The sequence below is a fragment of the Equus asinus genome, chromosome 7, assembly GCF_041296235.1.
Source record: "Equus asinus isolate D_3611 breed Donkey chromosome 7, EquAss-T2T_v2, whole genome shotgun sequence".
Lineage (NCBI taxonomy): Eukaryota > Metazoa > Chordata > Mammalia > Perissodactyla > Equidae > Equus > Equus asinus.
The window spans coordinates 96,965,035-96,978,118 of NC_091796.1; the positions used below are offsets into that span (position 1 = coordinate 96,965,035).

General features: G+C 49.9%; 1 protein-coding gene across 1 annotated transcript in view; it reads right to left on the reverse strand.

Annotated features, from left to right (window-relative positions):
- Positions 1-8,298: 8,298 nt before the first annotated feature.
- RPS6KA5 (ribosomal protein S6 kinase A5) overlaps positions 8,299-13,084 on the reverse strand; it is a 192,185-nt gene continuing 187,399 nt past the window's right edge. Inside the window, exon 18 of the mRNA XM_070514200.1 lies at positions 8,299-9,874. The gene's annotated coding sequence lies outside the window, so the exon portion shown is untranslated. The remainder of the gene's footprint in view (positions 9,875-13,084) is intronic.

A 13,084-nucleotide genomic window follows, 5' to 3' on the forward strand; every position in this document is an offset into this window, starting at 1 on the left:
CTGGAGGCCCCATTCCCGGGGTCAGGATGCATGCAAAGCTGAAATGGTTGTTAGGAGGATGGACTTGGAACCGGAGAGGGGCAAGTCTCAAGAAGGTCATCATCCAGGCCCTGGAAAAGCTCTCTAAGCTGTCTTGGTCCCATTCCTGAGCCCACCTCACCAGGGCTGACAATATCCACGTGTCCCAGATCTGTGTCCCCCTGCCCAGGCTGAGGCTGGACCAGCTGTGTGAATTTTCACCTCTCATCTCCATCTGTGCCAACCTTGCATAGGTTTTGGACACCATAACAACGATCGGGTTAGGTTTTGGTCTAAGCTTGTGTGATAGGAATCCCTTATCTTCTGGAGTGTTTGTTTCACACTCAGAGTTCTGGGGATACTTTCCTGTTACCCTGTATACCACCTGTCCTTCCTCCAGAAAGGCAAAGAATGGGCTTATGATAAAATACCCACTTACATGTGTAAATGAACAGCAAAGTAAAGATCAGAAACTATACAGATACAAGGGAGATTGTTGTACCTGCCACAAGAGAGGAGACTATGCTTAAGAGTGTGACTAGACTGATTTTTGAGCTTCCTAGCAGACCAGGCACAGAAGAAAACACGTGGAGTGGTTTGATTTGAATACTGCAGTTGATTCACACATCTGGAGTTTTATGAGTAGATTAGGTCTGTGCCTAGGATCCGAACCCACGAACCTGGGCCACCGAAGCAGAGCACGGGGAACTTTAACCACTCGGCCATGGGGCCGGGCTCACACATCTGGAGTTTTAAAGGGCAGCTAGGAACTAGGTAAGCACAAGGGATCCAGTTGTTCTTACAGAGTTGCATTAGCAAACAGTTGTGAAGCTTTTATTTCAAACACTTTACTAAATAAAAAGAAGCTAATTCTCATTCTGCGTGAAGGAGTCTCCTAGACACAGACTCTGCTTAGGAATTGCGAGTGATCTTCTGCTGCACAAGGCACTACCACGCAAGGTCATCACATTCAATTCAGTTCAGAACTCTTACCGAGCATCTACTATGTGCCAGATGGCATTAGGCCCTGGGGATACAACATCCTATAAAGTGTGACCCCATCCCTCAAGGAACTCACAGTCCAGCTGGGAAATGGGACAGAGAAGTGAACAGCAGCTCTGCAGTTGGACTCAGATGAGCACCAGGGACTGGAGGAGCCCTCGGCCCACCTGGGGGACTCTAGGACGTCTTCTTGGAGGAGGTAACCCCTGAGCCAAGCCTTGAAAATGGATTTCAAGTCTAATCTGCTCACCAACTCTCCCCACCTCACAGACTGGACCTGAGTTTTCAAACATCCTAGACTCAAGATAGAGTCACAGCATTCAGACACATCAAGCCCCAGATCCCTCCCACCGTCAGATGAGAAAAATCCCACAGCTTGGTCTCCTTTCCTGTAGCGAAGCACCTGTTGGTCAGAGAGGCTGGAGATGAGGGCTCATCTGACCTGCTGGCCAGCCACAGAAGCATGCAAATACTTCTGATTGTTTTCTCACCCCCAGATCAGATGCTTGCAGGACTAAAACCATGCTGACTGCACAGGCCTTTCCCCTGGGGACTCGTGGGCATTCCGCTCTTTCTGGCATTTAGGAGGTCATCCCTGGACGAGAAGAGCAGGAGGCCTGGGTCAAGCCCTGCCTCTACCCAACAAGTGGTTCATGATCAGGTGTCCTCCAATTTCCTTATTTGCAAAATGAGAGCCCTGCTCTAGGCGGTTGCTGGGCTCCCGTCCATGATTCCGTCCTGTCAAAGTGAGAATTAGGCAGTTGCTAAAATGTGAGGAAACCCGGGTTATCCCAAATTGGTATGTGGCTATGTGGGTTCTCCTACAAGCGGAGGTTCCCAGACTGCAACGCTGTGCAGAGCTCTCAGGCAGCAGATGTGGAGGAGAGGGGAGTGTGTGACACTGAACTTGGAGTTAGGAGGCCTGGATCTGCTTTTCATCTCCGTAACTAACCTGCTGTCTTAAGGTCGGGCTTGAGAAATTCATCCACTGAGAAGCAAGACGAAACTCGTTCAAATATATGATTAAAATAAGTGGGAAATAAGTATGATCTGTCAGGTACTTAGGAAAGGAAGGGGGAAGATGAAGGTACCAGCTAAACCCCAGTAACACACCAGTCAAAGGTCAGCGCGAGAAACCAGGACTTTGGCTGGTTGAAAGGAACACTCAAGTCTTTGTCATAAAGCAGAATTTTCCTCCTGAGGCATCTGTTTGAAGACAAGCCCGCAGGACTTGCAGACCGGGTTAGAACGCCACCTGCCTTCAGCCCAGGGGGCGGGGCCAGCGCTCCTTGCCGGAGCGCTAATGGAAGGGGCAGGCCCGGCGCGGCGGCGGCAGCAGCCAATGAGAGAGTCTCCCGATGAGGTCATGGAGTTCCTCGGCGCTTCATTGGCGGATCCCCCGCGAGGCTTCGGCGCCGACCGCGGGGCGGGGCGGCGGGTCGCAGCTGGGGGCCCTGGGGAGCCAGGGCTAGAAGGGCGGGTCCCGCAAACTTTCTCCCGGCATTTATTTACCCTGAGCAGCAGCCGCGCGATGCCTCGGAGCCGGTCTCCTCCTGCAGGGAGAAACTAAAATGCCAGGAAAAAAAGAGCGCTTACCTATCCCAGAGGCTAGGTTTACCTATTCTGGGGGAACCTTCATTTTGCTTGGTAAAAGTGAAGGGTTGGTTTGTTTTGTTTTAATCTAGTCAAACACGCTGATTAATTAACCACTTTATTTAAGGACTCCTAGGAAGCGTCCATTGGTTGGTCCCCTTTTATTTCCCCACGGTGACACTCAAGGTTGGGAACCAAGACATTTCTGATATTCTGAAACATTTTGCAACAGTGATTCTCAAACCCTGGTGATTTAAAACGGTGATTCTCAAACCCACAGAGGAATCCTGAAATGCTGGTTGCACACTCCGGGCTCCTCCCCCTGTCTCCAGTCCTTCTGACTCTGGAACTTGCAGGAAGAAGAAACTGGCAGGGCCGGGGATGTGGACCCCACTTTGGGAACCAAAGCACTTTAAGCGTCATCAGCATCTCAGGCTGTGCCGCCCTAGACCTACTGAATCAGAGACCTACTGAGGTGGGGTCCAGCCATATGTGTTTTAACAAGATCTCCGGATAGTTCTCATGCACACTCAAGTTTGCGAACCGATTTGAATCAACTGCTTATTGAGACTGCTTCAGAACGTTCTGAAGAGTTATTCTGCAGTCCATTCTCTCCTGCACTCTCAGAATCTTAGGGGTAGGAAGAGGGACCCCTAGTCCAGGCCCTTCCGGAGGTAGATAACTTAGAGGTGCCTGCCCTGTTTTCACCACGGATCTCCTGGGGCTCACCAGGGCTCCCAGCAGCTGCTGTGGTTTTGGTTACAGGTAATTGGACCAGAGATGCACCTGTGACCAATCCTTTCCTGGAAATTAGAAATTAACTGAGACAGCCCTATGAGTGACTAGACCCTAAGGGTGAACTTGGTACCCAAGGGCAGCCCTGTTCTGCCATGTGGCCTGGGGAGCAGAGGAAGCCAGTCTGCAGAAAGAAGAAAAGTGAATCAGAAACACAGGGAAGCCCAGAGATGGGAGGTGGAGAGAGAATCTGTTCCAAGATGCCCTCCAGGCCTTGCACTACCGGCCCTGCCTCTCTCTCAGACTTAACTCAGGACATCGGCTCTGGCTCATTGGACTGCAGGCACACTCATCTTCAAGCAAGCACAGCATGGTCCCACCTGAGGTTTTACACACGCTGTTCCCTCTGCCTGGCACTCTTGCCCGCTGTCTTTCCCATGCTGCCTCTTTCTTGACAATCAGGAATGTTCTTAAATGTCTCTTTCTCAGAAAGTGACACTCCAAAGTGGCCCCTCCTCCAGGCACACTCGATCACATTAGCCTGCTCTGCTGCCTTCCCTGCACGTGTCGTCTTCAGTGCCCTCACAGGGATTTATTTTCTTACTGGTTTGCCATAAGCTCCTTGAGAGCAGAGATCCTGTAGGTTTGTTCATCACTGGATCTCCAGGCCCTTGAACATGGCCTGGCACATGTAGTGGTATCTCAATAAACGTTAGTTGAAGGAAGGATCACTTCCCCATCCTTCCTGAGGACCAGCATCCTTCCAGGCTTCAGGTTGCAGGAGACTCCCCAGCCTGTGTTCTCTGATAACAAACGTCCTTCCTGGCAGACCCATGTGGATTCCTGATGGACTCCTAAGGGGTTCAGCCTTGTCTACAGATAAGGAAACTGAGACCCAGGTGACTTTCCCGGGGTTATGTGACCAGTTAGTGGGGCAGTGGGGACAAGAGAACTAAGCTTTCAGGCCACTGCTGCATCCCCAGGGGACTCACTCTCCTGACCGTGGGTGGCAGCCCAGGGCTCTCCCCACAGCAAGGTGGTCAAGTCAACCTCAGGCCTGTGTGCTTCCTGTTGCAAGCTTTTAATAAATCAGTTTCTTTTCAAAACACTGCCCAGAATAGTCTGTGGTCTCCCAGCAGAAAGATGCCGACAGCTCTGTCTATTCTAGGAAGTTATTTTATTTTCTGATGAACTATAGTGGGAATGGATGCTTTGAATGTCTCAGTTGCTGAAGGAACATGACAGATATGACACTGCTCCTGCCCCACCCAGATTTCTTTTTCAAGATGTCCTTGTGTTCAGCCTCTGTTTTCCTGTAGTCCTGGGAAGCTGATCCTCTTGCCCAGAGGAAAACACAGTCCTAACTGCTGTGTGTAGAACGCTCTTCTAAGGAGCTCTCCCAAGGAAATGGGACCCTTGCACTTGGCCTGGGAACTCAACAATTGTGTGTTGAATGGCTGACTTGGCCATGACTGCCAGAGTGACTGTTATCAGACTCGGAGATGGCGCTGGTCAGGGAAGGCAGGAAGCACAAAGCGTGGACTGAGATGCCCTTACTCGTGGAAGGCAGAATGGCCATTTGTCATGCTTTGCGGCCACCTGGGATCTTTATCTCCTTTCCTGTATTTGGAGAATCCCCTACCTGATGAGGCAGAACCTTCCTCCCACTGGAGAAGCTGAAAAGGCCAGGCACTGACCATGCCAGACTCCCTTGTGATTCCAGGGAGGGCGGGTAACCTCAGCTCTGCTGGACAGACACCACTGAGTCCAGGGGCAGCTGCATCCCAATTTGGTCAAGGTTGTCCAGGCAGCCGTGGGTGGAGTCGGTCCAGGGGCACCTGGGTATCCATGCCCAGCAGTGGCGCAGTGGTGTCTCTCCTTGCCAGACCAGCCCTGAGGGGGATTTCCAGCCTCTGTCCCTGGCTGCCCAGCCTCCCAGCCTGGTCCTCGTCCTCCCAGAGACTGTGAACCACTTGAGATTAATTCTGTTTCTGCCTGAATGAGTCAGGTTTGGTTTCTGTGGCTTGTAATGGAGAACAGGACAAAGGGGAGACTTCCTGAAGGAGGGCCAGGCAGTGGCGGGGCGTAAAGAGGGGCACGGCACCCCGGTGGAGGACATGGCATTTGAGCAGGAAGAGACGCCGCAGCACCTTGTCCTTCAGACCGAGTCACAAGCTGTGTGGAGGGAAGTGAGTCACAGAGCGGGTCAGATTGTCCTCCAGCTCCTCGCAGGGGTTACAAAGGGTCACGGGAATCAGGAACAGGCTGGAGGGACTTCCTGCAGGGCTGGCTTTCTTCCCTTTGCTGCTTTTGAGCTTTTCACTCAAGAACATCGGGCTTTCCTCCTGTGATGAGCTCAGCCTCATCAGAGGCAGCTTCTCAGGTTTGACTGGGGGACCTCAGGGTGTTCCCCTACCTTGAACCCACAGGCAAGTCCTTCACCTAAAGTTCTGCTTTAATGAGGGCTGCATTTCTCTTTACAAGGAAAGATAAAGCTTAAAATACCCACCCCCCACCTCCAGCACAGCTCTTACATTTACGCCTCTGATGGGAGCAACAAATGCCAGGGGGATGGGCCCCCGCAGCTCCGTGTGCATTAGAAGGGGGTTGTGGGCTTCACCCCATGTGGGGAGGTGCTGATGCACACTGGGGCGCCGGGGATCGGGTCCTTTTTGGGAGCAGGGTTTGAACAAACAAGGAGCAGCTCAGACACTTGGACCTGCAGGAGGAGGAGGAGGGAAAGGCTTCTAGAAGGTGGAGGCAGGGGTCCGGCACCCCACACATGGGCCTCCCTCCTGTTGTCAGAGACTGGGCTGTGGGCCTGTCATCTCATCCCTAACCCTGGTTTAAACCATCAACTGCTGCACAGCCCTGTGTGCAGGTCCGTGTGGACAGGCCCAGGAGGCATCTGCCCACACAGGGGGAGGTTAAAGAGCACAATCTCTGGGGCTGGGACAGTGGCATAGCAGTTAAGTTCACGCACTCCACTTTGGAAGCCCAGGGTTCGCTGGTTAGGATCCTGAGCGTGGAGCTATGCACCACTTATCAAGGCATACTGTGGCAGGCATCCCACATATAAAATAGAGGGAGATGGGCACAGATGTTAGCTCAGGGCCAATCTTCCTCAGCAAAAAGAGGAGGATTGGCAGCAGATGTTAGCTCAGGGCTAATCTTCCTCAAAAAAAGAAAAAAAAAATAGCACAATCTGGAAAGAGCAGAAGCAGGACATGGCACTCCTGTGACACTTACCATCCTGGGTCCTCAAACCAGCATCAGTGACCTGCTGCCTTCTGCAGGTCCTCCACTCTGGGCGTCAACTTTTCACTGAATCTCTGCCTGGTGGGCCGTGGACTCCCAGGTACTCGTCAGCTCACCCATCCATTCAGTGGAGTGTCTTTGGAGAGCCCCCAAAGGGAAGAGAAGGAAATCCCTGCTGAACTCCACCTCCATCTTCACCAGGCGCATTTCCATCCCCAAGGGGAAGGAGCAGGTGGCATTTCCAGCTCTCTCCCTTGTCATTTTTTCCTACATTTGACGTTTTTGCTATAACAAATACCCACAATCCCTCCTCTGTTAGAGGCATTTGGGTATTTGCTTCTCTGAACAGACTATAAGTCTCTGAAGGGCCAGGACTGGGTCTTGGTCACTTCAACATCTCCCACGTCATTTGGCCCATGGTTGGCATGCCATACAGTTTTTGACTGAAGGGACATTCACTGGAATTGTCATGCTCCGAGGCCATCTACGGCCCTATAACATCTGTGTAGTGTGTTATAATGTATGATTTTAAAAAGTTTATTGAGATATAAATTACACCACATATAGTCTCAAAGTATACAATTCAATAGTTGTTAATATATTCACAGAGCTTTGCAACCATCACCACAATTCTAGAACATTTTGTCACCCCAAAAAGAAACCCTGGACCTATTAGCCATCACTCCTGGTGCCCCTGCTCCCCAGCACCTGGCAACCACTACTAGATTTTCTGTCTCCATGAATTTGTCTATTCTGGCCACTTTGTATAGATGGAATCATACAATATGTGGTCTTCTATACCTGGCTTCTTTGATTTAGCATATTTTCGAGGTTCCTCCATGTGGTAGCATGTACCAGCACTTCATTCAGTTTTACGGTTGAATAATGTTCCGTTGTGCGGATACCACACTTTATTCATCTATTCATCAGTTGTGGACATTGGGCTGTTTCCACTTTCTGGCTGTTGTGAATGACGCTGCTTTGTACGTTTGTGTGTTGATTTTTGTGTGGACATACATTTTCATTTTGCTTAGGTATATACCTAGGAGGGAGATTGCTGGGTCATATGGTAACTCTATGTTTAACCTTTTTAGGAGCTGTCAAATTGTTTTCCAAAACAGCTGCACCATTTCACATTCTCACTGACAATGCATGAGGATTCCAGTTTCTCTACATCTTTGTCAACACTTGTTATTGTCTGTCTTTTTGATTCTAGCCGTCCTGGTGTATGTGAAGCATGTCTCACTGTGGTTTTGATTTGCATTTCCTTGATGACCAATGATGTTGGGCAGCTTTTCATGTGCTCATTGGCCCTTTATCTGTCTTCTTTGGAGAATTTAGACCCTTTGCCTATTTTTAAATTGAGTTTTCTTCTATTATTGAGTTGAGCAGTTCTTTATATATTCTAGATACAAGTCTCTTACCAGATATATGATTTGTAAATATTCCCCCCATTCTGTGGGTTGTCTTTTCACTTTCTTGATAGTGTCCTTTGAAGCACAAATGTTAATTTTGATGAAATCCAATTTCTCTAATTTTTTCTTTTGTCACCTGTGTTTGGGTATTGTACTTAAGACATCATTGCCTAATCCAAGGTCATGAAGACTTACACCTATGTTTTCTTCTAAGAATTTTGTAGTTTTAGCCTTTACAGTTAAGCCTAGGATCTATTTTGTATTAATTTTTGTATTTGGTGTGAGGTAGACACCCAGATTCATTCTTTTGCACGTGGATATTCAGTTGTACCAGCTCAATTATTGAAAAGATTCTTCTTTCCCCCACTGAATGATATTGACACCCTCATGAAAAATCAATTGACCATAAATATGAGTTTATTTCTGAACTCTGAAGTTTATTCCATTGATCTATATGCTTATTCTTATGTCAGTATCACACTGTCATGATTACTGTAGCTTTGTAGTAACTTTCAAAGTTGGAAATGTGAGTTCTTAACTTCGTCCTTCTTTTATAAGATTGTTTTGACCATTGAGGGTCTCTTGCCTTTTTATATTAAAATTTGGATCAGTTTGTCCATTCCAGCAAAAATTCATAGCTGGGATTTTGGCAGGGATTGTGTTGAACCTGTAGACCAACTTGGTGAGTACTGACGTCTTAAGAATATTAAGTCTCATCCTATTGGGTTCTCCTTGCTCCTTCTCTCTGCAGAATTGGTATTGTCTGAGAGAGGCCATGGAGCTGCATTTGCTGAGTTCTAGTGGCCGCTGGGGCATTTGGTTCCTGAAATCAGAGAAGAGCTTTGATTTTTCTCTCAGAGACCCTTGGGGATCAAGACTTAGCTCCTGGCAGGATCACCTCCTGCATGATCGCCAGAATTCCTGGGCCCTAGTCGGGATGCAGTTTCCCAGGCCTTCTTTCCCACCGCAGGCCTGATCAGCAGATGCTCCTGCTGCCCAGGGAGCTGTGGGAGGGCGCCAAGGAGAAACTTCACTGACATCGTGATTTTCCGAGACCAGGCCTGAACTAGTTCCTGGCGGTTGAGAATGCCAGGGCTGGAGGGAAGCGCCTGAGAGCAGAGGGTCAAGCAGCACAGAGAAGGAAACCAGGTCAGGACCTCAAGGAGATGCGTCTGCCGTCTGGAAGTAAGCCTGGGCCAGAGTAGGACTAGAGCCCGGGGCCCCCCGGCTCCCTTCTTCCCTGTGCTGCACCTCATTGCTGCCACGGACAGGCCGTTGGTTCCAAATTTACTGAGTGTCTCCTTTGGCACCGGGGACAAAGCTTGATGCTGGGGGCATGCAGTAGGGAGCTGACAGCTTAATGGGGAAGAGACACATCCATTAGACGTTTATATAGTCAGCTCCCAGAGGCACCCTGGTCTGGCCAGCTGGCCCTCTCTAAGCTGGAGACCCAGGACGCCAGAGCATACAGGGGCGTTTCTGGGTTGGCTGGCCCCTAACTTGTGCCTGGGAGGCAGAAGGGCCATCTTCTCTCAGGCCTTCTCTCCACCTCTCTGAAACGGCAGGAAAGCTCCAGAGCGACCCTGTGACAAGCATGGAGTGCTCAGGTCAGGGCAGTCCAGCTGCAAGGGCAGAAGGGGGCACCGCTGGGCACCTTCTCCTTTATTATCAATATCTGCACAACGTGAGGGATGCTGCTGGACAGACACAATCAGCTCTGAGTCCCGGCCCTTCATCAAGAGGCTCAGTTCTAAATCGCCATGCTCCTCCTCTGTGGCCTGTTTACTCGGGGTGTCTGTGCACAACGCTGGGAATGACGTCTGTCTGTCTGTCTCTCTGTCTTAGGAAGATTTCTGAAAATACAAAACATGATGTCAGGGGGGAGCAATCTCTGAGGGTCTTTTCCCCAGACTATGGGTAAGTCACTTAACCTTTCTGAGTCTCAGTTTTCTTGCTTATAAGTTTTTCTTGACCCCAAAGTGTCCCAGAGTAGAAGTATCTGGACACCCTATATGAACTGGCAGCACCCCATCCTGGTTGGCGGTAAGTTATGCAGTGGCAGGAACTCAAGCAAGGGAGACCTGGGGCCCCCTCACCGGTCACCCAATAGGTTTCACTGGGGGTTTCACGTGGATGTGGACGAGCAGGCCCCAAGCTTCTGAGGGGCCATCTGTGCGCCTGACATCACAAGACCGCTCAGGTCCCGGCCTAAAAACCCAAGAAACATCTATTAATCAAAGGGCAGTCGTCAGGAGAGAGGGTTTTGATTCTTTGTTTGAAGTTTTTTGTTTTGTTTTTTTAAAGTATCTTTGGAATGGAAACCACACAGCTGCATGATGATGCAGGAGTTTGCCAGATTTCATTCCATGGTCCTGACCGCAGTCCAGGTTTGATCGTCAGCTATTTAACACACAAGAAGCAGACGATGTTTATGACTTCAGACAGCGGCCTTGATTTCACAGAGAAAATAGGAAAGCTTATTATTTTGCACATGGACCGTGAGAAGCAGACCAGCTTACTCCCACGAAGGCTGGTCACCGGGTGCCCTGATGAAGATTTCTCAGAGGGAATGTGTGGCCCCTCATTCCAGTGGCTACCTAGTCACTTCTCAAGAAAGTACAGTGCTCTGATGACTGGGCAGATGTGCGCGGCCTCTGACTGCAGCCGTGGTGATGTTCTCTCACGCTGTAAAGGGGAGGAACGGGCTCCAGCATGGAGACTGATGGAATCAACACGACTCTGCTGTAATTTGCATTCCTTTCTTTCTCAAGGATGGAAATTAATATTTGGCATCTATGAGCCTTTTTTCAAACTTATCTAAGAATAAAACCCTCATTGTTGGATGCCATGTCTTGACAATAAATGGCAAATAATGGCAACATTATTCCATTATTCTGCAACGCCACAGGGACTCGCCCGGCTCAGGGCGGGTGAAGGTTGGGGGAGGGAAGAGGAGCTTCCCGGGTGAAGAGGCCTCAGCAACATGAAGCCAGGTCAAGGTATTTCATCCTGGCTGCTCACGTCAGAGCACAACAGTGTTTTGACCCGTTGGAAAGCACTTTGAAAACATCTGCCTTTCCATTTTTCTTCTCTTTTATTTCACTGAGTTCAATTCCATACGTGGTTATTAAGCAGCTACTAAATATCAGGATGGTGCTGAATTCCCTCCCTCTCCATCCCAACCAAGCAAACAAAAGAGGAGGAGGATGTCCCTGTCCTCCTGGAGGTTGGGATCTGCTGGGGAGACAGACGGATGTTTAAAATGGCCAGACAAGAACACAGGCCAGAGCAGATCAGCTGGGGAGTGGCCATTGATGTCGTTTCTGCCTATCTCCAGTCTCTATCTTCTGGTTCCGTCCCATTTGGCTTTCGAGGAATCGCCTCAAACCAGCATCATTCAGGGCCTGTCGGGGGAGATGCCAGCCCTCCTCCAGCCAGGGCTGGGCACGTGGCCGCCAGGCAGCTCGACCCTCCTCCCAGGCCGGTGAGTCTTGCCTGGAGGGACACAAGGATAAAGGAAGAGGAAACACACTCACACATACTCATTCACATCCCTCTTCAGACTGTTCAGCACAGAGGCCCAGATGAGACAGCCCACCTCCTTTTGTTCCCCAGACCCCAAGGGCCAGCCCAGGTTCCTGCCTGCTCCAAGCCAGCTTCTGTGTTCCTTTGGTCCTGTGGTTCTCCCATTTCCTGTCATCCATTCCCTTTGTGCTCAGAGGTAGTTTTTGTTGCTTTCAAACAAAGAACCTGAGTGGGACACCTGGCAAGTTATTTTTATGTCCATCAGAGTTGGAAAAGATTAGAGAACATGACTAGCGCTCAGGGAGACTGACAGAACTGTCCAGAGCCCAGACTCAGACAGAGAAATGCTGGCCCTGCAGCTGTGAACTCTGAGAACAGAAGAAAGACTGCCTGAAATATAGAGAGCATGGAACCCTTCTGTGTTGGTCAGATGAACAGAGATCTTTATTTTATTTTATTTTATTTTATTTTTGAGGAAGATTAGCTCTGAGCTAACATCTGCTGCCAATCCTCCTCTTTTTGCTGAGGAAGGCTGGCTCTGAGCTAACATCCACGCTCATCTTCCTCTACTTTATATGTGGGACACCTGCCACAGCATGGCTTGCCAAGCGGTGCCGTGTCCGCACCCGGGATCTGAACTGGCAAACCCTGGGCCACCAAAGCGGAACGTGCAAACTTAACCACAGCGCCATGGGGCCAGCTCCTGAACAGAGATCTTAATATCGCCTCCCTGCTCTTCACCCCCTGCATGCTCAGTACAGGACATCCCACACAGTGGGAGTCACTGCTCAGAGGGAGCCTGTGGATGGATTCAGTTCCATAGGTCACTCATTGTGCCAGGCCCACGAGCCCCTAAAGGCCTGGCGGCCTGTCTGAACTCCGTACATCTGCTAACCACCCTGGGGATCATCTGGGTTAAAATCTTAATCCTCAGGCAGCCTCCTCTCACCATCCCATGTGCTCAGAGGGGGCTGTCTCCCCTACCAGTTGTTGAGGGAATGTTTCAAAACTGGTTTGAAGAAAATGACTGGGGTGCCGTCTGTTGCTTGTGGCTCTCTGTCTCCTTGTATCTCTGTTCCTCCCCTCCAGGTTATGTAATCAAGAACTGGCTGCTCTTTGCCGGGGGGACTAGGCCTACGTTGCCCTTTTACAAATCATTATGAAATATCTCCAACATACGACAAGGCTTCAGGAATACTACTGTGAACGCCTGTGTGCTACCACTAAGCTCAAGAAATAACACATTAGGAACACAGTTGGGGCTCCTGTAAATGCCTGCCGAGAGAGCCCCAGACTCTAACCCAGAGCTTTGCAGCTTCTCATAGGCTTGGGATCAATAGCAGTTCAAGACGGGCCGCAGCTACACACAGCTTCTGTCTCCGCTCAGGTCTAGAAGATTAATAATTATTGTCCAGATGACTGTATTTCTCTGCATCCAGAATGAGTCACCAGTGGCAAGATCAACACGGGCAGGCCTGTGTGTGGAGCTGAAATTTTGGCTGTGCCCCCTTCTCATCCTAATAATAACCACACAGTCG